The 21,960-nt window shown below is 44.4% G+C and overlaps 1 long non-coding RNA gene across 1 annotated transcript in view; it reads right to left on the bottom strand.

Moving 5' to 3' along the window:
• Positions 1-19,460, bottom strand: part of LOC141982118 (uncharacterized) — a 43,381-nt gene extending 23,921 nt beyond the window's left edge. The window contains exon 1 of the long non-coding RNA XR_012637968.1: positions 19,295-19,460. This is a non-coding gene — a long non-coding RNA (uncharacterized LOC141982118). The remainder of the gene's footprint in view (positions 1-19,294) is intronic.
• Between the last annotated feature and the right edge of the window lie 2,500 nt (positions 19,461-21,960).

Consider the following 21,960-nt stretch of genomic DNA (forward strand, 5'->3'; position numbering starts at 1 on the left):
GGAAGCCCAAGGCTGGATTGCTTTAAGGGAACTGTGTTTTTGGCTTCTGGGTAACCAGTAAGGTATTGTAGAAACTGATTTGTTGCTGGCTTGGTAAATCTAAGTATACAAATAACCACCAATTTTGGTGGGTCTGCAATCTATATACATGCTGTAGATACACTTATTTTTGTTTAGGCAGTTTGGACCTAGAATGTCCTCACCCAGTTATAGCTCTTGGGTGTACCTCATTGCTCTACATCTCAAATTACATTCTGTTTAGTTTAACCTACTAAACTGCCCTCTTCACCATCCGTCCTGCTAGTCGTCCCTGCATACCACTGCTCAGGGTATGTACGTGTGCTTTCTAACGTTAGATGCAACGCACCAAACAAGAATTAAAATCTTTACCATCATGTTGCCTATGGCATGTCATGCAATGAGATGCCATGATGCCTTCTGCCACACTACAGATGGCACCAAACCAAAGCTAATCTCTTCCATCTAAGTGCCTAATTTGGGAGCAAAGGGGGGCAGGCTGTCTTCCTGCCTACCTACATTTCTGAAACAAAATTGATGCTGAAGAACCTCAAGGTTTTGCATGCAGCCTTGTTACATGAAGATCACCCCAAGCTGCTAAAAAGCTTCAAGGGGACATCAGAATACAGTGTTTCTGTGGCGTTTTGACATTATATAATGCTATGATGTCATAACTTTTGTGCTGTGGCATAAACATCACAGCATTGGTCTGAGCTAATTATAGGCTAAGGCCACAATTTTTAAACATGGCTGCCTAAAGCTAGGCACCTAAATCCATATTTGGGAGCAGTAGATGGTCAGCAGCTGTGGAAATTCGGCCTACTTTTAGGTGCCTAACTTTGGGCAGCCATGTTTGAAATTTCAGGCCTTTAATCCATTGCTGGGTGGCTCTAGACCAGGGGTGAGCAAACTTTTTGGCCTGAGGGCCACATCGGGGTTCTGAAAGGGCTGGGTAGGGAAGGCTGTACCTCCCCAAATGGCCAGGCCCCTGCCCCCTATCCACCCCCTCCCACTTCCTGCCCCCTGACTGCCCCCCTCAGAACCTCCGGCCCATCCAACCCCCCTGCTCCTTGTCCTCTGATCGCCCCTCCTGGGACCTCCCACCCCTAACCACCCCCCCGGGACCCCACCTCCTATCCAACCCCCCGCCCCCCCCGCTCCCTGCGGCCTGACTACCCTGCCCCCTATCCACACCCCTGCCCCCTGACAGCTCCCCCCTGGGACTCCCACGCTTATCCAACCGCCCCCTCCTCCCTGTCCCCTGACTGCCCCCCGGAACCCTCTGCCCTTTATCCAACCCCCCCACTCCCCGCCCCCTTACCATGCCGCTCAGAGCTGCAGGACTGGCAGCCGCGCTGCCCGGCCGGAGCCAGCCATGCCGCTGCGCTGCCTGGCAGGAGCTCGCAGTCCTGCCACCCACAGCACTGGTGGCAAGGCGAGCTGAGGGTGCGGGGGAGGAGGGACAGCAGGGGAGGGGCCGGGGGCTAGCCTCCCAGGCCGGGAGCTCAAGGGCCGGTCAGGCCGGATATGGCCCACGGGCCGTAGTTTGCCCACCTCTGCTCTAGACAAGACTGCAATTCATGCAGCTAACGTATTTTTATAAGTGTCCTTTAGGTGCTTTTGTTCATCTCCTTAGAGTACTTTTCCTCACATCCATATATTGGCCAGTCTCAAATAGTACCTTGGACTCATATTTACTGTTCTGCCATGCTGTAACTGGAGGGGTTGTAGGAGCTGCAGATTCTCAGATCTCTTAGGAATGACTTCAGCAGTTTTTGCTGGTATCCCGGTCTCCTCATTAGTGGTGTCCAGCTCAGGTGATCCCAGAGAATTTATTGACCTCTTTTGAGACACTGTGCCAAATGTTAACAAACAGTGTCTCTATTACATTCTCTCAAACAGGGGATGAAGCCAAATCCCAAAGCCATGGCAGCCACACAGTATGTATGCAGGCTAACTTTTAGGTTGACACTGTGTCAGAAGTAAGGCTCTTAGCTATGCCTGCTTAGTACGTCTGATGCCCTAACGAACCAGCTACGCTGCCTGATGGACCACCCTGCCTGATCGGCTGAGGAACTCATCAGGCCAGTTCTTAAACCTAGCAGCAGTAGTAGCTTCTTGTCTGCTCAATGCACATGCCCACGGACTCTCTGCCACCCTGTGCTAGTCTCTACAAACCCTGCTCCTGCTTTGCTCCTCCACAGATCTTGCCCTGCACCCAGCCTTGTTCCCATCCTGGTCCAGCCCTGCTCCTGCCTTCCCTGACTCCTGGTAATCCTGCTCTGACCCTTGGCCTTGACTCTGATGCTGTCTCAACCCTTGGTTCTGGCATTCGGACTCTGACCACTAGGCCTAACTCCCGCTCTGACCTCTAGGCCTGACTCCCACTCTAACCACTAGGCTTCACTGCCTATGACCCAGTCCACTGACACACTGTCCTTTGTTTTGAACGTTGATTTACATGACTGAACTGAAACATTGAGATTTTAAGGCAATTTTGTCCAAATCTATGGGAAGCAGTGTTAGAACTCAATGTTACATTGATCCGTGATACTTTTCTAAGCAGAACCTTGGCTACACCCACAGGAATCAAAGTTAACAAGACAACAAATGATGGATTCAATATTATTGCTCAAAACTATGTCATGCCTCTTTTTCTTGTGTTCATCCGGAGAGCTCATGGAAAATGGCAGAAAGATATTGCAGGAAACACCCATTTTGAAAAAAATGATTTCTGTATACTTTTGCAACAAATTACAATGGCCACTCATTTACTTCCTTAGCATCAGATCCTTGTTGTGGTCTTGTCTTTTAAAGTGGCAGTAGTAGGTACACTCAGGCAAACATTCTCTTGGAAAAGCGGAAGCAGCCTGCATATTCAGTGTACCTGAGGCAGACAACAAAGTGAAAGACTCAGACTTAGATCTGGACTCGGTCTTCTGCTCCCAGGTCTGAAATTCAGCAGACTAGGCACCGCACAGGTACAGGATGTAGGTGCAGGATGTGCAACCCCACAGTACCCCATTTTTGGATGATACAGAATGGTACATGTGACAGGTTGGTTTATATACATATATATTTGCAAAGTGCTTTGATGTCATGTGATAAAAAGAGCTATCAAAATGCAATCTTGTAATCTAATTAGGCATCTCTTTGCTAGTAGGAAAGAAGCACCAGCATAGATGGGTGGTATGTAATTTCCCTCCATTGTTCTTCCAGTGAACATCAACTTGAGTTGACAAAATAGCTCCCTTTTTACGGTTTCCTTCTCCCATGGCTTATAAGCCAGACCACATAGAATAAGAAGATAAAATGTGCTAAACATACTTTCCAGCATGATGGCCATTCCCTTCCAGGAACAAAGCTGAGGGCCACAGATCTAATTTAAATGGTCATCTTAGCATGATCTCTTGGGACCTCTCAGTCTGGGTTTTTGATAGAGCTGCATTTTACGTTGTGCTCCATTCATTTATTTCTCCTTACCCTTTCATAGAGATCTCACTGGCTTGCTGGTCTGTAGCTGTGTCGACATGATGAAAAATAACATAATTTCTAGTCTAGGTTATTGTCTTCAGTTCACGGGAAATAATCAGGGAGGGTGGATGGCCCAAGCTGTTCCCTTGTGAAAAATCTGTATTAATCAGTTGTAAATGGGGGTATCTCTCTCATTTCCAGAAGCATTCTAAGAGCAGTGAGGTTGAGAAGAGTCTCCTTCATTAATACTTTCCATGTTCGTTGTTGTCTGGACATTGTCCAGTGGCTCTTTAAGCCTTGCTGTAACTGGAAGATGCCAAAGGAAACCTTTGTGTTGAGGCACTCCTCATCTGTGGGTTTCGCTGGTAAGAAGGTATGAGGAGATGGGCCTAAAAGAAAAGCATTCAAAATGGAACCATCTCTTAAAGTGCTGTCACAAAGACCCCACTTGGACTAGGATTGCCACGAGTGACAAAATACCTGTGGCAAAGGGAGGATGAAAGTGGAGAATATAGCTGTGTGAGCTGGGGTGCCCGGTGAGACCCTGGCCACAATGGTGGGTGGGGAAAAGCAGAGGCGGGGAGAGAGGAGACAGAGACACTAGGACTGTGCAGGGTGTTGTTGTGAGTCAGTCTCATGCAATAATGGAGTTAAAATGGAGATCCTGAGAAAATCCTGTGAGTTGGATGATGGGAGTCTGGAGGCAGGAACCAGTGCATTAGAAAATCATAAAGGAAGCAAGTGGTAAAAGGCTACTACACAGGGGTGAAGTTGGGTGGAGGGGGGAGAGGAGAAGAGGAAGAGGTGAAAAAAAAGGGAGGGATGAAAGGATGATTGGAAGGAGGAGAAAAGGAAGAAGAACAGTAAAATGATCATTGGTTGTGGTTCTCACTTCTGGAAGATTTTTTTAGAAGTCTGCTCAAAAGGGTGAGAAATTAATTTTTGCCTTTGAAAACTTAAGAAAATAAAATAAATTACTTTCAGTGTGATTATTTCAACCCCACTGACCACTGACTAGCACCAGTAGGAAAAGGTTATTAGAAATAAAGTTTTGCTCTGTACAGCTGAATCATGACAATAAACAGTGATTAATGAAAGTGCATGCCACTCTATGGCTAGCTCTACCTTTTACAAGGTGCTGGCTCCTAGCCCTGTCCTTACCTGGCACTTGGTATGTATCACAAAGACTGTACATATAAGTTTTTAATGCAGATGTTTGAGGAGATGTGCTGAAGCATTATGTACCAGTTTTCTAAGCATGGAAAGCTTCATGCCCAGGTCTATCACGTTGTTGTTGTCTAGCTGAGAGGTGATGAAAGTATGCATTGTTGTGCAGTAGGGAATGGAGACTCTTAGCCAGCTGAAGATGGTGGAAAGCATTACTCACAAATGCTGCCATGGGAAAGCTTAGCATCAGTGATGTATCCAGGAGTACTCGTTAGCTATGGACTCAAGTTCTCAATTGTGGGCATGTACTTGCAACCAAAGGAGACTGTACTATGGCTGAAAACTCTTCAAAATATTTTCCTCTAGCCACTAGCATAACCTCTCTCTTGCTTGGGTTCAACTGCAACCAACTGTTCATCATCCATGAACTGATCTCCTACAGGCCCTGGTGGTAATGGTATGGTTGTATGTGGTGACGGTTAGGCAGAGCTGGATGCCATCTACATTTTGCTGGCACTTGAGTCCATGTCATCCCACCAGTTCACCAAGTGGCTGTATGTAGATGTTGAATAGGACCAGAGAGAGAATTGATCGTGGGAGGACTCCACACATGAGGGGTCTAGTAGTAGAGGCCATATAAGTACCATAGAGAGAGTTTGTGGGGCAGTTTCCCATCAGTACTCATTGGGCGCATTCCTCCAGGAAGGACTCAGATCATTTTCTCTGTATAGCTAGTTAGTTTCTTCTGTGGCTCTCATACACATCAACAGGGGAAAGAGAAGCATTTGAAAATGTAGGACAAGATATGTGAAGAAAACCTGCAACTGGTTAGAAGATAGGAAACAAAAGGTGGGAATAAATGGTCAGTTTTCATAACAGAGAGGTAAAGATTAGGGTCTCCCAAGGACCTGTGCTGTTCAACATATTCATTAATGGTCTGGAAAAGGGTATGATCAGGGAAGTGGCAAAGTTTTCAGATGATACAAAATTATTCAAAATAGTTAAATGCAAAGCTGACTGTGAAGAGTTACAGAGGGATCTCACAAAACTGGGCAATTAGGCAATAAAATGGCAGATTAAATTCAGCATTGATAAGTGTAAAGTAATGCATACTGGAAAAAATAATCCTATCTATACATATGTAATGATCGGTTCTAAATGAACTGTTATGACTCAAGAAAGAGTTCCTGGAGTCACCATGGATAGTTGTCTGAAAACTTCAGCTCAATCCAAAGCAGTGATCAAAAAGGCTAAGAATGTTAGACACTATTAGGAAAGCGATAGAAAATAAGACGGAAAACATCATAGTACAACTATATAAATCAGGGATCTCAAACTCAAATCACCATGTGGGCCACATGAGAACTAGTACATTGGCCTGAGGGCCACATCACTGAAAACTTTTCATATAACGATACAAAAACTATAGTCAAAAATGAAAAAAATGAAGAGTAATATAGTATACTATTAAAAGTCAATGTATTAACTTTTTAAAAAATGTATTGCGAAAAGTCAGTGCTAATTTTGACAGTCATTTATTTTTGGCCACTTAGCTGGCAGCGTTTTGCATCAACCAGACCATCAATATTAGGTTTGATATCCTGAGATGAAACCGATCTCAGTGTTGCTTGCAAATGTTCATCAGTGAACCTTGACCTTAGCACAGATTTGTTAATCTTCATGGAAGAGAGAAACTGTTAACATATATATGTACTTCCAAACGTTGCCATTACCCTTGCGGAAGCAGAGAATAACATGGGAAATCTTTCTTGTGAAAGAAACTGGTAGAATTCTGGAATTCCAACTTCTGTATACTTCTGCTTCAAAATGGTCTCACACTGAAGCTCCACTAACTCCATCTGCATTTCCTCTGCAACGTTGTCAATATCCACAGCAAAGGGTGTGGAAAAAAGTTGAAAATGTGATTCAAGTGCCTTGAAATCTTTAAACTGCACATCAAACTGTTTGTGTACGTTAGAAATGATATCTGCATATTCTTTCAAGGATTTGGGTTCAACTTTTCCTAAGGAATTCAGAGTTGAGAAATGGACCAAATTGCCAGCAATCAGCTGTTTCCCCCACAAAGTAAGCTTGACTTTGAATGACTTAACACTGTCATACATCTGTGTTATCACCTGTTTTCTACCCTGAAGCTTCTCGTTCAGTGTATTCAGGTGATCAGTTACATCTGTTAGAAAAACAAGGTTGCAGATAAAAGTGGAATCAGCAAGCTGTGGAAGCTCCTTGTTTTTCATTTTCATGAAGGAATCAATCTCCTCTCTAAGTGCAAAAAAACGCTTCAAAACATTTCCAAGACTCAGCCATCTAACTTCAGTATGATACAGAAGTGACCCATATTCGCTGTCCATACATTGACTTCAGTGGAGCCAGGATTTCATTCTAAATAGTTAGGGACAAATCTGGCAAACTCCTGTTGAGATGGATCCTTTGAGGAGCTGAGCATGCCCAACTGGAACTTAGGATGTTCAGCTGGTACTTGGTATATTGCAGGATGTTGCACAAGTGAAGGTTTTCCTGAGTAAAAATCCTGAATCTCAGGATTTTATATATAGTCAGTATTTAAAAAAAAAACATAATAAAACAACAACTGGAAGACCTTTATAGCCTATAGGATTTCTATTTAAGTACGTACAATAGAATACCTGAATTTGAACATATCTTATTTAAGACGCTGAAGTGAAGCCAATGCATAAATTTAAGTTCAATTAATAAAAATCTTAGTATGTTTGCAGACAATTAACAAACAGGAAGAAGGCTATAATGACTGAATAGTTCACTCAAATCTGCTGTCAAACAAGCACCTTTTCCTGTTATAATGAGAGCATAAATGTTCCCCGCTCTGCCCCCATCCCCGCCCCCACTCCACACCTTCCATGAGGCCCCACCTCCGCCTTGCCTTTTCCCACCCGTTCCCCGCCCCCATTCCAACCCCTTCCCCAAAGTCCCCGCCACAACTCTGCCCCCTCCCTGCCCCTATTCCAATCCCTTCCCCAAATCTCTGCCCCAAACCCACCTCTTCTCCACCTTCTCCCCGAGTGTGCCGTGTCCTTGCTCCTCCCCCCTCCCTCCTGGAAAGTCCTAAGCACCGCTAAACAGCTGTTTGGCAGTGGGAAGAGCTGGGAGTAGGCAGTGGAGTGGGGACGCAGCACGCTCGGGGAGGGGGCAGGAGGGAGGGGCGGGGGGAAGGGGAGCTTGGCTGCCAGTGAGTGCAGAGCACCCACTAATTTTTCCCCGTGGGTGCTCCAGCCCCGGAGCACTCACGGAGTCGATGCCTATGATGGGCCTCAGGAAATAGGGAAAAAGGGAATAGAGAAGTGTTATTTACGCTTTCCCACAATACAAAAAACATGGATCCCCTGATTAAATTTATAGGCAGCAGGTTTAAGACAAACAAGAGGAATTACTTTTTCACACAGTGCACAATTAACCTGTGGAACTCATTGCCATGGAGTTGGACTAGATGACCTCCTGAGGTCCCTTCCAACCCTGATATTCTATGATTCTATGATTGTGATGGCCAAATGTATAACTGGGTTTGAAAAAGAACCAGATAAGTTCTTGGAGGATAGGGCCATCAATGAGCCTAGGTTTTCAGGGTCTTGGCTTTGCGTCAGCCAGCGAGTCAGGCGAGCTGGCAGGAAAGCAGGCCTGGCTTCTGTCACAATATGCAACCAAATGGACATCCTCCTGCAACACATTTTGGTGAATCAGATGGAAAAATATTCAGTCAGAAAAGATCTGGCCTGCTTTAAAAACTACATAAATGATGGAGAATGGTGTGTGTCCGTGGGGAGGGGGGCGGAATTCTATTAATTTTTATGTTGATCTCTGGAATTCTCCTTCTGTCTGTGAAGGATAATTATTGTGGATCTGGCCACAGTATAGGTAACCGGCAGAGACAGCAAAATACTACTCTTTATTTTCTCAATGTGCTGAGCAGGGATTTAACTTGCTGCAGTGATTTCAAAAAGGTCACCTAATCTTATCCTTCAGTTACAGCCATAAAAATTATATTGTAGTCAAAGCAAATTTTATTAAGCACTGTTTTATGAGACAGGCATGTGGGCTGAAGGGAAGGATATGGGCTTTTCTGCTTAAGGATTGTATTGGTGGGCCTGATAATGTCTAATGGCTGGAATAACTCTTCATTTGTATGAGTACTCACATGTCCTATTAGACACGTTAAGTAGGGATTAAATTTCTCTACAACACCACGAACTTAGCACACAACCTCTCCCAGCCATTGTTTTCTTTTCTCCTGTTGTATTTTTCTCTGAAGTCTCATCTGCCCAGCCCACTGCCAAAAGCTATTAGTCTGGACCAAGGCTCAGTCTCACATTTAATGACAGAGGGACAATTGCAGAAGAGACTTGCCTGACCCACTGTTATGGGACTGACTCAAATGCTTCTGTAATAGCCATCAAAGTTCATTTGGAAGGACATGCTGTTGCAGCTTCTTTTACCATTAAGAAAGGGACAAATGATAAGACAGAAAATATCATAATGCAACTATATAAATCCATGGTTCGCCCACAGTTTGAATATTGTGTGGAGTTCTGATTGCCCCATCTCAAAAAAAGGTATATTAGAATTGGAAAAAGTACAGAGAAGGGCAACAAAAATTATTCAGGGTATGGAACAGCTTCTATATAAGGAAAGATTCAAAAGACTGAGACAGTTCAATTTAGAAAAGAGATCACTAAGGGGGAATATGATAGAAGTCTAAAAAATCATAAATGGTGAGGAGAAAATGAATAGGGAAGTGTTATTTACCCCTTCACATAACACAAGAATCAAGGGTCACCCAATGAAATTAATAGGCAGTAGATTTAAAACAAACATAAGTAGTTCTTCATACAATGTACAGTCAGCCTGTGGAACTCATTGGCAGGAGATGTTGTGAAGGCCAAAAGTATAACTGGGTTAAAAGAAGAATTAGATAAATTCATGGAAGATTAGGTCCATCAATAGTCATTAGTCAGGATGGTCAGGGATGAAACCCCATGCTCTGGGTGTCTCTAAACCTCTCACTGCCAGTAGCTGAGACTGGATGACTGAGGATGAATCACTCAATAAATTGCCCTGTTCTGTTCTTTACCTCTGAATCATCCGGCACCAGCCACTATCGGAAGACAGGATACTGGGTTAGATGGACCATTGGTCTGACCCAGTATGGCCATTCTTATGTACTCTGCAATGATCAATGTCATGGGGCAGCCATCCCACAAAAGAACAACTTTTAAACAGCAGAATGCCTGTGCCAGAAAGCCAACAATGCTGCTCTGAAGAACTCAGGGCACATTGTGCTGATGTGTTTAATTTTGAAAATTGTTCTCCATTTACTTATTCTCTGACTTGTACTGCTGGCAATGGGGTTGAGTTAGTGGCTGGAACATAGGACTTGGAGCCAGGAATCCTGGGCTCTGTTCCCCACTGTCACCTTGGACCCAATCTGGAGCCTATTGATATCTTTCCATAGACTTCAATGGGCACTGGATCCAGCCTTTAACCCTTTTGTGCCACAATTTATCCATTTGTAATGTGGGTATTGTTTGTCATATCTGTCACAGGTATAATAAGATGTATCTACCTCATTGCAAAGTGTAATTACTAACTATTTATAAAACAACCTGACAATGTTGGATGAAAGTTCGCTATCATAAGGGATTTCATCCCTTTTAATGCCCTCACATGCATACTAATGAGATGATTGGTTCAAATCCAGCCATCCAGTTCCTTTTGGTTAATTAGTCTGGGTTCCAGATATCTGAGCTGCACTCTTTAGAGTGCCAAGTAAATCACTTTATAAATGGGTATTTAGAAACCAACTGATGGTGGTTCCAGATGGTTTTGAATCTGGATTATTCCTTGATACAGAGATCCATTTGAAAACTGATAAAAGTACAAAGGAAGAGCAGACAACCTGTTCAGTATCTTGCCCAATATATAGTCTGTCGGCCATCCAGGAAAGGAGTTGTGTGGTGTTTTGTTTTTGTTTATGTTTGAACAGGAACTCAATGTTACCAGTGAAGGTCAGCCTGCTGGACAGAGAATGCCATGTGGAGCATGGCATGTAGAGGCTACAAGACTGTAATATTATCTATCTGAAAGATCGAGGCTTTCAATATTTGATGGAAACTGATTTATTCTCTAAGGCTGAGCAAATTTGTTCTCAGAAATATTATTCATATTACAGAAGTGAGTAGATTCATAGGTTCATAGAGTTTAAAGCCTAAAGGAACCATCGGGTCATCCTATCTCACTTCCTGTATATTAAATTTTACCCAGTTTCCCCTATATTGAATCTAATAACTTGAGTTTGACTAATGCATATCTTCCAGAAAGGCATTCAGTCTCCATCTGAAGACACCAAAGGACGGAGAATCCACAACTTCCTTTAGTAGTTTGTTCCAATGGTTAATCACCCTCACTGTTAAAAGTTAGCACCTGATTTCTCATCTGAATGTGTCTGGCTTCAGCCATTGGTTCTTGTTCTGCCTTTCTCCACTAGATTTAAGAGCCCTTTGGTACCTGATATTTCCTCCCCGTGAAGGTACTTAGACACTGTGATCAAGTCACCTCTCAATCTTCTTTTTGATAAGCTAAATAGATTGTGCTCTCCACCTTTCTGTTCCCTCTGTTCTGCTCCCTCTCTGATTTTTGAATATCCTTTTTCAAATGTGGACACCAGAATGGTAAGTAGTATTCCAGTATCAGTCTCTCCAGTGCCATATACAGAGGTAAAATCACCTCCCCACTCCTATTTCCCTGTTTATTCATCCAAGGATTGCACTAGCCCTCTTTGACACAACATCACACTGGGAGCTCATGTTAAGTTAAGTCCACTATGACCTCTAAATCCTTTTCAGAGTTACTGATGTCCAGGATACAGCACCATTCCGTAGGTGGCCCTTGCATTCCTTGTTCCTTGCATTTGGTTGCATTAAAATATATTTTGTTTGAATGGACCCAGTTTACCAAGAGATCCAGATTGCTCTGTGTGACTGCTCTTGCCTCACCATTTACCACTCCACCAATCTTTGTGTCATCCACACATTTTGTTTCATAGTGTAGCAGTGGCTGCACTGAGCGAGGCCCTGGGCAAACACATAGCAAGAGATAATCCTTGCTCTGAAGAGTTCACAATCTAAATACACAATAAAGACCAAGGAGAAAGAGAGAGATGAAAGGCCTTGCCCAAGATCACACAACAGATCAGTACTAGAGCCAGAAATAGAACCTCAGTCCCCTGATTCCATTCTACTGCCCTGTCCCTGGACCATACTCTTACTCTTTTGGTTATTTACATTTTCTATTTCACATTAAAGCAAATTTCAAACATGCTGCAAGTAAACTTTCTCCCCAAACCTGTGCATTTTATGCCAAGACGTCTGTCCTTTGCTTTATCTTTTCTGCACACAGCGAGTCGTACCAATGTGTTTATGTTAAAAAGTCACACAACACATATAATAATGAGTGACTCATCTGCATTAGTTCGACCAAATGTCATTTACAGTGAATTGTGTATATGGTTTGACAGTAGCATTTCCTTTAGAATTTAGGGCCAAAAGCAATTTAAAATCAAGAACGCTGCATAAACAAACCATAGGTGAACACGTGTAGTGAATGGGCTATTATTTCCAGTAAAAGTTGCAGTAATATTTTCATATACAGCAGATTTCTAAAACCATATTGAGAGTGACTTCAGAGCTCTGCAGAGAAACTAAATTTCAAAAGCAATATGTACAGTAAAACAATTTTCCAGCATTCTCATGCTTTTTCATCCGTTCCTCATACACTGAGAGCAGTACTTTGGCTCTTCCCTGACAAATCAGTCTAGATTCAGGCCATCTACGGCTTTATACTACACACATTTTGGCATTAACATGTGAACTAGACTTTGGATTCATTTGTCTGCTTTAGGTGGTAAAATCTGACAGGAAGACTTAGGGGGCAAAACCAAGAACTCTTCTGCCTAGGCTGTAAGTTGGTTATTTTTTGTTACTCCTCTGAAGTAGAATTTCAGAAAACACTTTAAAAGCCGTTTAGTGTGGTGAATGGGGCTCAACTTGATGGCCCCGGAGAAGCAAGTCCTCTGTTTTTCATAAGAGGTACAGGAAGCTTCTCCACCTTCCCCCCCGCTGTTGTATCCCAAACCCAGCCCGAAGAGACCACTTCTAGAGGTCACATGGATTTGTTGCTCATCCCCACTTCCGAGACTTCCAATAATTGGTGTAATAATCAGGGCCGGCTGTGATGACAAAAACCACTATTTGGTGACTTGGACACCTTTCCATTAACAGCTAGACTGAGATTACTAAACCCATCCAACTAAGCACCCAGATGGTAGTGACTTTCAATCCCTTCCAACCTGGGCCAGTTTTACCCAGTTACTTTGTAGCATCTGTTACCAATCCCTTCAATCATCTAGTTCCATCTTGTCTAAAACATCTTTGATTCAGAAGTACTCTCCCCCCAGCACACTCTTCAAACATACTGTTGTTTTTAAATACTGCTGCATTAACATCTGAGGTCCGTGTCCTCCCCTCCCATGCAAAAGTGAGCGGAAGAGAACAAATTAATGCAAACCTTATGTGGTTCCAAAGGACCTATGGAGCCTCAGAGTTCAGAGCACTGGGGTATGGCTTGGGACGGACACAAGGTGACAACACTCATCAAGGGATGCAAGCCTTCTACCCTGTAGATCCTGTCTCTGCAGGGAGACGGCACCTTTCCACTCCATTGCTGCCCTCACTCCTCACGCTCACCCCCTCCTCACCCATTCTACGCCCCGCTCATGGGCTGCTGAGGGAGTCACAGAGCACACAGTGGGCGTTGATGTTGCCTCAGCTTTGCAAGAGCTGAAGGTGTCTGAAGAAGCTTTTTGGCGATGTCACACACTGTTTTTTGACTCATGCTGAACTGAACCACAGCTCACTTTAAAAATAACTTGCAGGTGCTTCACACGGATCTCTGTCTGCTGCACTTTGTGAAACTGCCAAATTATTTAACTTTGCAAAGCAGCCGGGGTGCCCCTTAGCAACTCCTTTAGCTTACACGGGGACGCTTCTGCTTCCATTGGCACCCTGTCATAAATCACAGCAATTCTAGTGGTCATCATATTCCACCTGCCTAGATGTTCAGATATTTAAATGATTGGTAAACAAGTAGCTAAGTAACAGATGGGAAAATGCACCTTGGATAAGGATCCAGCACTACTCCAGTAATAGCCTACATTTATAGAACATTTCTCATGCCAAAGGGTCCCAAAGTGCTGTATTAATAATTATTATTTATTTACATCACTGTAATGTCTAAAGGCTCCAGCCAAGATCAGGGCTCCATTCTGCAAGGCACAGCGCACACACGCACACACACACACAAAGAGACCGTCCTTGCCCCAGAAAGCTTAGAGCCAAAATAGACAAGACTGAAAGGGTGGGAGAAAACCTGAGTGCTAAGTGGCTGCTAGTTTTATTTCTATTCTTGGGGAAACACCAGGTGGGGCAGTGTGCCCCAGATCCAACCATTGTGTGTATGTGTGTGTGTGTGTGTAAGTGTAAGGAATCTGCCTCAGTCCCTTCTCACCTCCTCATTCAGGTATCAAGGGGAGGGGAAAGACTCCCTTTCCTGCTCCTGCTCTAAGTGGCAGGGTAGTGACACACTATCTTATGTTCCATGTCAGAGTTAGAGAACTCAGCAGGTTCCTCAGCAACCAGATGCTTGTTGGTAAGCAAACTCAAGGCGTTCCCAGGTTACGATCTTCAGCTTGCTAGGATGCTGTCTGCCACAGCTGCTTAGTTGATGATGCTTAAACAGATTAGCCCATTTCAACATTTGTGCTGTAAATATATCCTCCTCACCCTTACCCTAGGCCTCCCCACACTTTACCTCTGATATCTTCTGCAGAGTTATTAATGACTCACCATGACCATGTATGTTTTCCCCATGCCTCTGCCAATAGTGGGAGGGGATGACTCTGCTCTCCTCCAAGAGAAGAGATGGTTAGTGGCTTGGAGCCCCTACAAAGGACTTGGATGGGGTTCTAACTGCCCTGGGACACCTAAAGTCTCTGATGAGGGGACCACTGAGTCCCAGAAGGGGAGGAGAGATCATTAATAACCCTGCAGAAGACATCTGTGGTAAAGTGTGGGGAGGCCTGGGCTAAGAGGGAGGAGGGTATATTTGTAGCACCAATGTTGAAATAGACTAATCTAGTTATACTCAGACTGCAGTGGTTCAGGAGCCAAATTAGCCATCAACATTATCCAAAAGAGCCACAGTACTGTGAATTCATTGTTTCATTTATGATAGTACTATTCATATTTAAACAGTATGGCAGCGGAAATATTTAGTTTATATATAATTCTCACAGCAAATAAGCTAATAACTTAGTGCAGGGGTAGGCAACCTATGGCACGTGTGCCAAAGGGGGCATGCAAGCTGATTTTCAATGGCACTCACACTGCCCGAGTCCTGGCCACCAGTCCCGGGGGCTCCACTGCTGTCCTGGGGTTCCTTCTGCCAGCCCCCTGTCAGCTGAGGTTCCATCTACCGGCTCCAGGTCCTGGCCACCAGTCCTGGAGGCTCCGCTGCCAGCCAGGGTTCTGGCCGCTGGTCCCAGGTCCCGGCCACCAGTCCAAAGGGCTCTGCTGCCGGCCTGGGGTCCCAGCCACCGGTCAGGGGAGCTCTGCTGTTGCCCCCAGCTGTGGCCAACTGGCCCCAGCCTGGGGCAGTGAGGCGTGCAGACAGGGGCAAGAAGGGGCGCAGCTCAGCACCCCCACCTTAAAAATTGTTCCAGCACCACTGTACTGGGATAGTTTTAAGTCCCGATTTGCTGCTTTCATCACTATCATGCCACATGGAACAGCGCACTGCGTTTGATGTTGAGATTAGAATGTACATGCAAGAACTGGAATCAGAACTTTCTGACAGATTTCAACATTTCCAGCAATTTGGCCCAATGCTTTCTTTTCTAATTAAACCTGAAGAGTTCAACAAAAGCAACTTGGATTTGTCTGTATTTCAGTGGATGGGTGTTGAAGATTTCAAAATGCAGCTCATTCAGTTAAAAAGCTCAGAATTGTTGGCATCGAAGTTTGGAGATCTGCAGAGTGCACTTGAAGCTACTGAGAGAGATCATGGGGCCTCTATTCTGACCTGCTGGACGTCCCTGCCAGTGAAATTTAACTGTTTGAAGAAAATTACGTTTGCAATGCTTTCAGCATTTGGATCCACATACCTGTGTGAACAGGTATTTTCACACATGAAATCTGTCCTCTGTCCCCCTCGGAGCTGGTTAACAACTGATCTCTCAGAAGCCTGTGTGCAGCTTAAAGTATCCAAATATGTGCCAGACATTGGAAACTCAGCAAGGAAAAGCAAGGGCAAGGATCACACTAAACTGATAAGATCTGCATTTTAATTTAATTTTAAATGAAGCTTCTTAAACATTTTAAAAACCTTATTTACTTTAAATACAACCATAGTTTAGTTATACTGTATTTATAGACTTATAGAAAGAGAGCTTTTAAAAAAGTTAAAATGTATTACTGGCACGCGAAACCTTAAATTAGAATGAATAAATGAAGACTCGGCACACCACTTCTAAAAGGTTGCTGACCCCTGGCTTAGTGCAAGTTGATAACTTACTTGGTTAATAACATAGCAAAAGCATCCTGATTGGTTAATCACTTAGATTGGTTGATAATTAAATCCCACAGTGTTTTAATATCATGTGCTGCAAAGAACCGCAGGAGACACACGAAAGAGCGACTTACAGCTCACGAGCTGCAGTCTGAGTATCACTGTCTAATCTGTTTAGGCACAATGTATATCTCTTCTAGGACTGCATTAGGCTAATGTAAATGTGTCTGTTGCTCTTTACCTTGGATGGGCTTGGTAAGTAGCCCTCAGTCTAATATATTCTATCACATGCATATGTCTTTAGGTTCCAAGTGGAGGTGAACAGGTGTTTTTAAAAAACCACATCACTGCAAACAGTGACCATCAGGTGAGTCACCCAGCCCACTAAGGAACCGGCACCAATTTCCACATGTGTATTAAGTTAATTGCCCAACAAAACAGAATCTGGTGTCGGATTAGATGACACTCAGCATAGATAAATTAATTAGCTTTCCAACATATCCTGTGATGTCCTTAATGGAAGAAAATAGGACCAGACTTCGACTGGTGAAAGTAGAGCCTTGCAACCCAACTCAAGTCCAACAGGACCTGACAACAAGTGTCAGGTTTGGGTTGCATTGAGTCTGACTAGCAATCCTGAAGACTAGCAACCCATCCTTCTTGGGATTGGATCACCTCTGATCACCTCCTCCTGGCCACAGAGGGCATTGTGATGGCAGCTGCATGCCCTGCTGCTGCTGGCCACTGCCACCTTACTGTGCTCTGAGTATGCTGCTGAGTGAATGTGCCAATGATTTGTAGCATCTCTCACTCTGGAGCATGCCCAATATGGTGAGGCAGCATCTGGCAGGAGTGGGGTTGGTCCTCGAAACAGCTTGATACTCTCAGGCTGGGTTTGGGTTGGCTGTGCTTGGCTTGGGTTTGGTCCAGGTCGGGCTTTAAAATTAGGCCTGAGCAAATCTCCAGGTGAGAGTTCAGAGAGCACCTTGTGACCAAGTTCCTTATAGAAAGCCAGTGCCAGCATCTGAGAGTCAGATCCAGAGGTTTCAGTTCAGTCAAACATCCATTTGATTAGTAGGACTGTGGGCCACTGAAGTCAATGGGAGTATGGCCATTTGACTTGAGTGTAAGTGGGATCAGACCCACAGAAAGCACTACAGCAGCTAGAGATCTGAATCAGGAAGCGTTATGCACAGAGAACAGCATCACCCAGCGACGAATGCTTGGTGAAACATTCCAGATGAATAACTGCATTGCAGAGTCTTAGATTTTAAGACTAGAAGGCACCATTAGATCATTTAGCCTGACCTCCTGCACACACAGGCCACAGAATTTCATCCAGTTCTCTCCTGCATTAAGAGCAATAACTGTGCAGCCCAATACATACAGACAAACTACAAATTTAAACTTAAATACGACTGATGTCTGTGCTGGTGAATGCACTTGAGAAAATAAAGGCATCATACCTTGTGGAAGTTTTGCCAGAAAAGGTTCAGAGCAATTTTTAGATTGATTGATTGATAGATGACAAACACCAGTTGCTGCTGGTGAAATGAATGGATGATATCAGTGCCGATAGATGTTTAATGCTTGGTTCTTATGGGTCATAACATGTAAAGAATAAATATGAGAGCCACATCCTTTGGGTTTGGGAATTAATGATGAGAAGAAAAATCAGTCACAGATTTGATGTGTTTGATGGGTTTCTAGTAAACAAATGTGTGTGATCTGTGAGATTCATAGATTCCAAGATCAGAAGGGATCATTGTGAACATTCAGTCTAAGCTCCTGTATAACACAGGCCATAGAACTTCCCCCAAATAATTCCTAGACCATGTCCTGTAGAGAAACATCCAATCTTGATTTAAAAATGGTCAGTGATAGAGAATCCACCATGATCCTTGGAAAATTGTTCCAATGGTTAATTATTCTCACTGTTAACAATTTATGCCTTATTTCTAGTCTGAATTTGTCTAGTTTCAGCTCCCAGCCATTGGATCTCGGTTACACGTTTCTCTGCTAGATTGACGAACCCATTATTAACTATTTGTTCCAATGCAGGCACTTACAGACTGTAATTAAGTCACCCTCTACCCTTCTCTTTGTTAAGCTAAATAGATTGAGCTCCTTGGGTCTATCACCTTGAGGCATGTTGTCTAATCCTGTAATCATTCTTATGGGAACAGGCCAATGGGAGCTGGGCGGTGGGGGGCGGTGCCTGTGGGCGAGAGCCATGCAGAACCATTTGCATGCCTCTGCCTAGGAGCCGGACCTGCTCCCTTAGCACCCCCGCTGCGCTGCTGAATGAGATCCACCCGAGGTAAGCCCCCACCCCAACCCCACACCCCAATCCCCTGCCCCAGCCCTGAGCCCCCCCCCCAAAACTGGGGCCCCTTACTGCACCCCAAACCCCTCATCCCCAGTCTCACCCCAGAGCCTGCACCCCCAGCCCAGAGCCCTGACCCCCTCCTGCACCCCACCCCCCTGCCCCAGCCCAGAGCCCCCTCTCACACCCCGAACCCCTCATTCCCAGCCCCAGCCCACAGCCCTCACCCCCACACCCCAACCCTGTGCCCCAGCTCTGAGCCCCTTCCACACCCCAAACTCCTCATCTCCAGCTCCACTGGGTCACGGGCATCAACACTTTTCTTCAACTGGGTCACCAGAAAAAAAGCTTGAAAACCAATGGCCTATAAGGTCTGAGCCAATACCTATCAAAATCAGTGGGAATCTTTTCATTTACTTCAGGGGGCATTGAACTGGGCCCTTAGACTATAAGATCCTCAGAACATGCTTTGGATATGACACACCTCAACTCTTGTACAGGTAAAGAGACAACACTATGTAAATAATAAGGCTTCCCATCCAACACATTGTAAGTTCTCTCTAGTTTATAAAACGATTATTGTTTCTCTCCCTTCATTCTATTTATAGAGAAGGGTGAAGAAAGGATCAAGAGGATACTTACTTTATTTGCTTCAGTCTCTTTGTGTCTCACATTATAAATCATGCTAGCCAACCCCAGCACACAATGATGCATGCACCAGCCGTGCCAGGCACAGACACAGAAGCTGAGGTACAGTACTAGCAACTCCCAGTAGAAGGTTTTGTCTTCTGTCTCTAATGCCCAGGGACGCTCTACCTCAAGCATTTCCTCTTTGAGGCTGTGTCCCTTTTATTTATGTGTACTGCTGATAGCGACTTGTGCCTGCTGTGGAAAATAACTGGGAGGAGGAGTATTCATGCAGAGAGGGGACAAAAGGAAGGACATATGCTCTTTATGGAGGCTTGTGGCTGCTTATAAAAACACAATCCCTTTTCTCTAGTATTTTGGAGAGCCCTAGCCTAAAAATAATCGGGACCTAATAGTTCTTTTCATTATAAAATTGTAAAGGTTTTGGCATTAGGTAGCCTGTCAGTGATATGCAGATAGGCATCATTTGGAAAAGAGACACACCATATTGTGCTAGATGAACCCTGTCCAGCTCAGAAAAATCTCCCTCTGCAGACAACAGCAATCTGCAGACTAAAGACGTAAAAATATTAGCCATTGATTAACTTGAAATCTAACCAGAGCTTTAGAGCAGTACATAGTTCAAATGTTACTTGTGGGGGGTGGTGATCCACATTTCTGAAGTAATTATTATGATTTTTTTTTATTACTTTATTTTACGTTTGAGGAGAATTTGGTTAGTTTTTTTTCTGGGTGATTTGGCAGTATTTGGTCACGTAAGCCCCTTGGCTCACCAGGAAAGCAGCAGCCAAGTGAATTTTCAAATGCTGGGGACAGCTCCTCCTATTTCCTCCCTCTGTTTTCCCCACCTTCAAACCTTCCTCAAGCCAAACACCTTTCATGCTGCAAAAAGCTGGTGCTCAATGCACATCAGGCTGGCAGTCCGCATGGCTGTGATCTCAGAGTTACTGACCTGCATTCTGGTTGATACATTTTTCCTGGCTCCCAACTGATTCAGGAAGGACTTGCCCCACCTAGTGCAGAAAGTTGCATGTATAGATGCAACGTAAAAAGTGATAAGCAGAACAAAACCCAAACTGCCCCCAGGCTTAAAATCCTAAAAGTATCATGTCATGGTGATGTCTAGCAAAAGCTGGACCATATTTATGGGGCTGTAATGTAGCCAGTTTATGCAACTTCAGATGACCAGCAAAGCTAGCTAGACAGGGCTGGACTGTGTTGTGTATGGTGTGCTACGGGGTTAAAACTAGCAATGCAGACCTTCCTGCTCAGGCTGGAGCCTGGGTCTCAGAACTTGTGGGGATGGAGGGGCTGCAGCCTGAGTGGAAACATCCACCCTGCTATTTTTAGCTCTGAAGCATGAACCCCAGTCAGTTGACCCTGGTTCTGCGACTCGCTGATTTTTCTTGCAGTGTAGTTGAATCCATCGAGTCATAAAGTTTAAGGCCAGCGGGAACCGAGAGATCATCTAGTCTGACCTCCTGTCCATCACAGGCCAACAGCACCTGCACACTAAACCCAACCAATACTGTAGCCGTTTCTCTATTGCTGCAGTTTTCTGACTCAGCATTCCTGCTACAGAATAAATAATTTACAATAGTAAAAATGCATGAAGGCCAGGTCAGCCTGGACCGGAGATAAATTTGGGACACCAGTGAAAGGCATCCCTCATAATGGACAGCTGAACGAATCATTATCTAATCTATTGTCTTTCCAGATACTTGTATTAATCTCTTGGCATGCAGCCAGGGAGAGGTGACAAATTCAGTAGGGCATAGGCTAATTATAGACTGGAATCGAGTTTATTTATAATCATTATCTCAACCAGGAAAATGTTTTCTGGAGTGATTTTGGAGCACTCACATATTGAACTACTCTGTTGTGTATTGACAAAGGCTTTAGATTGAGAATGAGCAGTGAAGCGAAAATAGCTTAGGTTAGAGATATGAACTGGCTGAGAGCGAAAGGCAGAACAAATGGGCTAACCACGGAAAGAAGGGAAGAAATTTAGGGAAGGAAATTATTGCTGGTTAAAGAATAAACAGGGCAGATAGCTAACGTGCATCTGGGTCTGGGTGGGGCACTCTCAGGACTTAGAAAGGATTTGGGTTAATAAAAATATTGATTTTTTGGGGGGGGGCACCTGCTTTGCCATCACAAATCCTCTGCTGTGGCAGCACATTGCTAGCTGCATGCCTAAACTCTGTGTGTGTGTGTGTGTGTGTGTGTGTGTGTGTGGTAGGAAGTGCAGGCACACATTTTGGGCAAATCTACACCACTACTTAAGTCGATCTAACTTACGTTGCTCAGGGGTGTGAAAAAGACACCTCCCTGAGCGACACAAGCTACCATGACCTAAGCGCTGTCCACACCAGCTCTCCCGCTGACAGAGCTTCTGCCTCCCGTAGAGGTGGAGTGATTACGCCGATGGGGGAGCATTCTCCCGTCGGTATAGAGGGTCTTCATCAGATGCACTTCAGCAGTGCAGCTGCATTTGTGCAGCTGCGCCAATGTAGCGCTTCTGGTGTAGACCTGTCCATAGTTGTGTACTGGTACGTACAAACACTCACCAAGATTAGTAGTGAGATGTAGACCCACTGTGTCCCAGGGTCTAGAAAAAATGCAGCTTTGAACTAGAGAGAGACATTGCAAACAGCACT

This window comes from Natator depressus, chromosome 2, assembly GCF_965152275.1.
Source record: "Natator depressus isolate rNatDep1 chromosome 2, rNatDep2.hap1, whole genome shotgun sequence".
Lineage (NCBI taxonomy): Eukaryota > Metazoa > Chordata > Testudines > Cheloniidae > Natator > Natator depressus.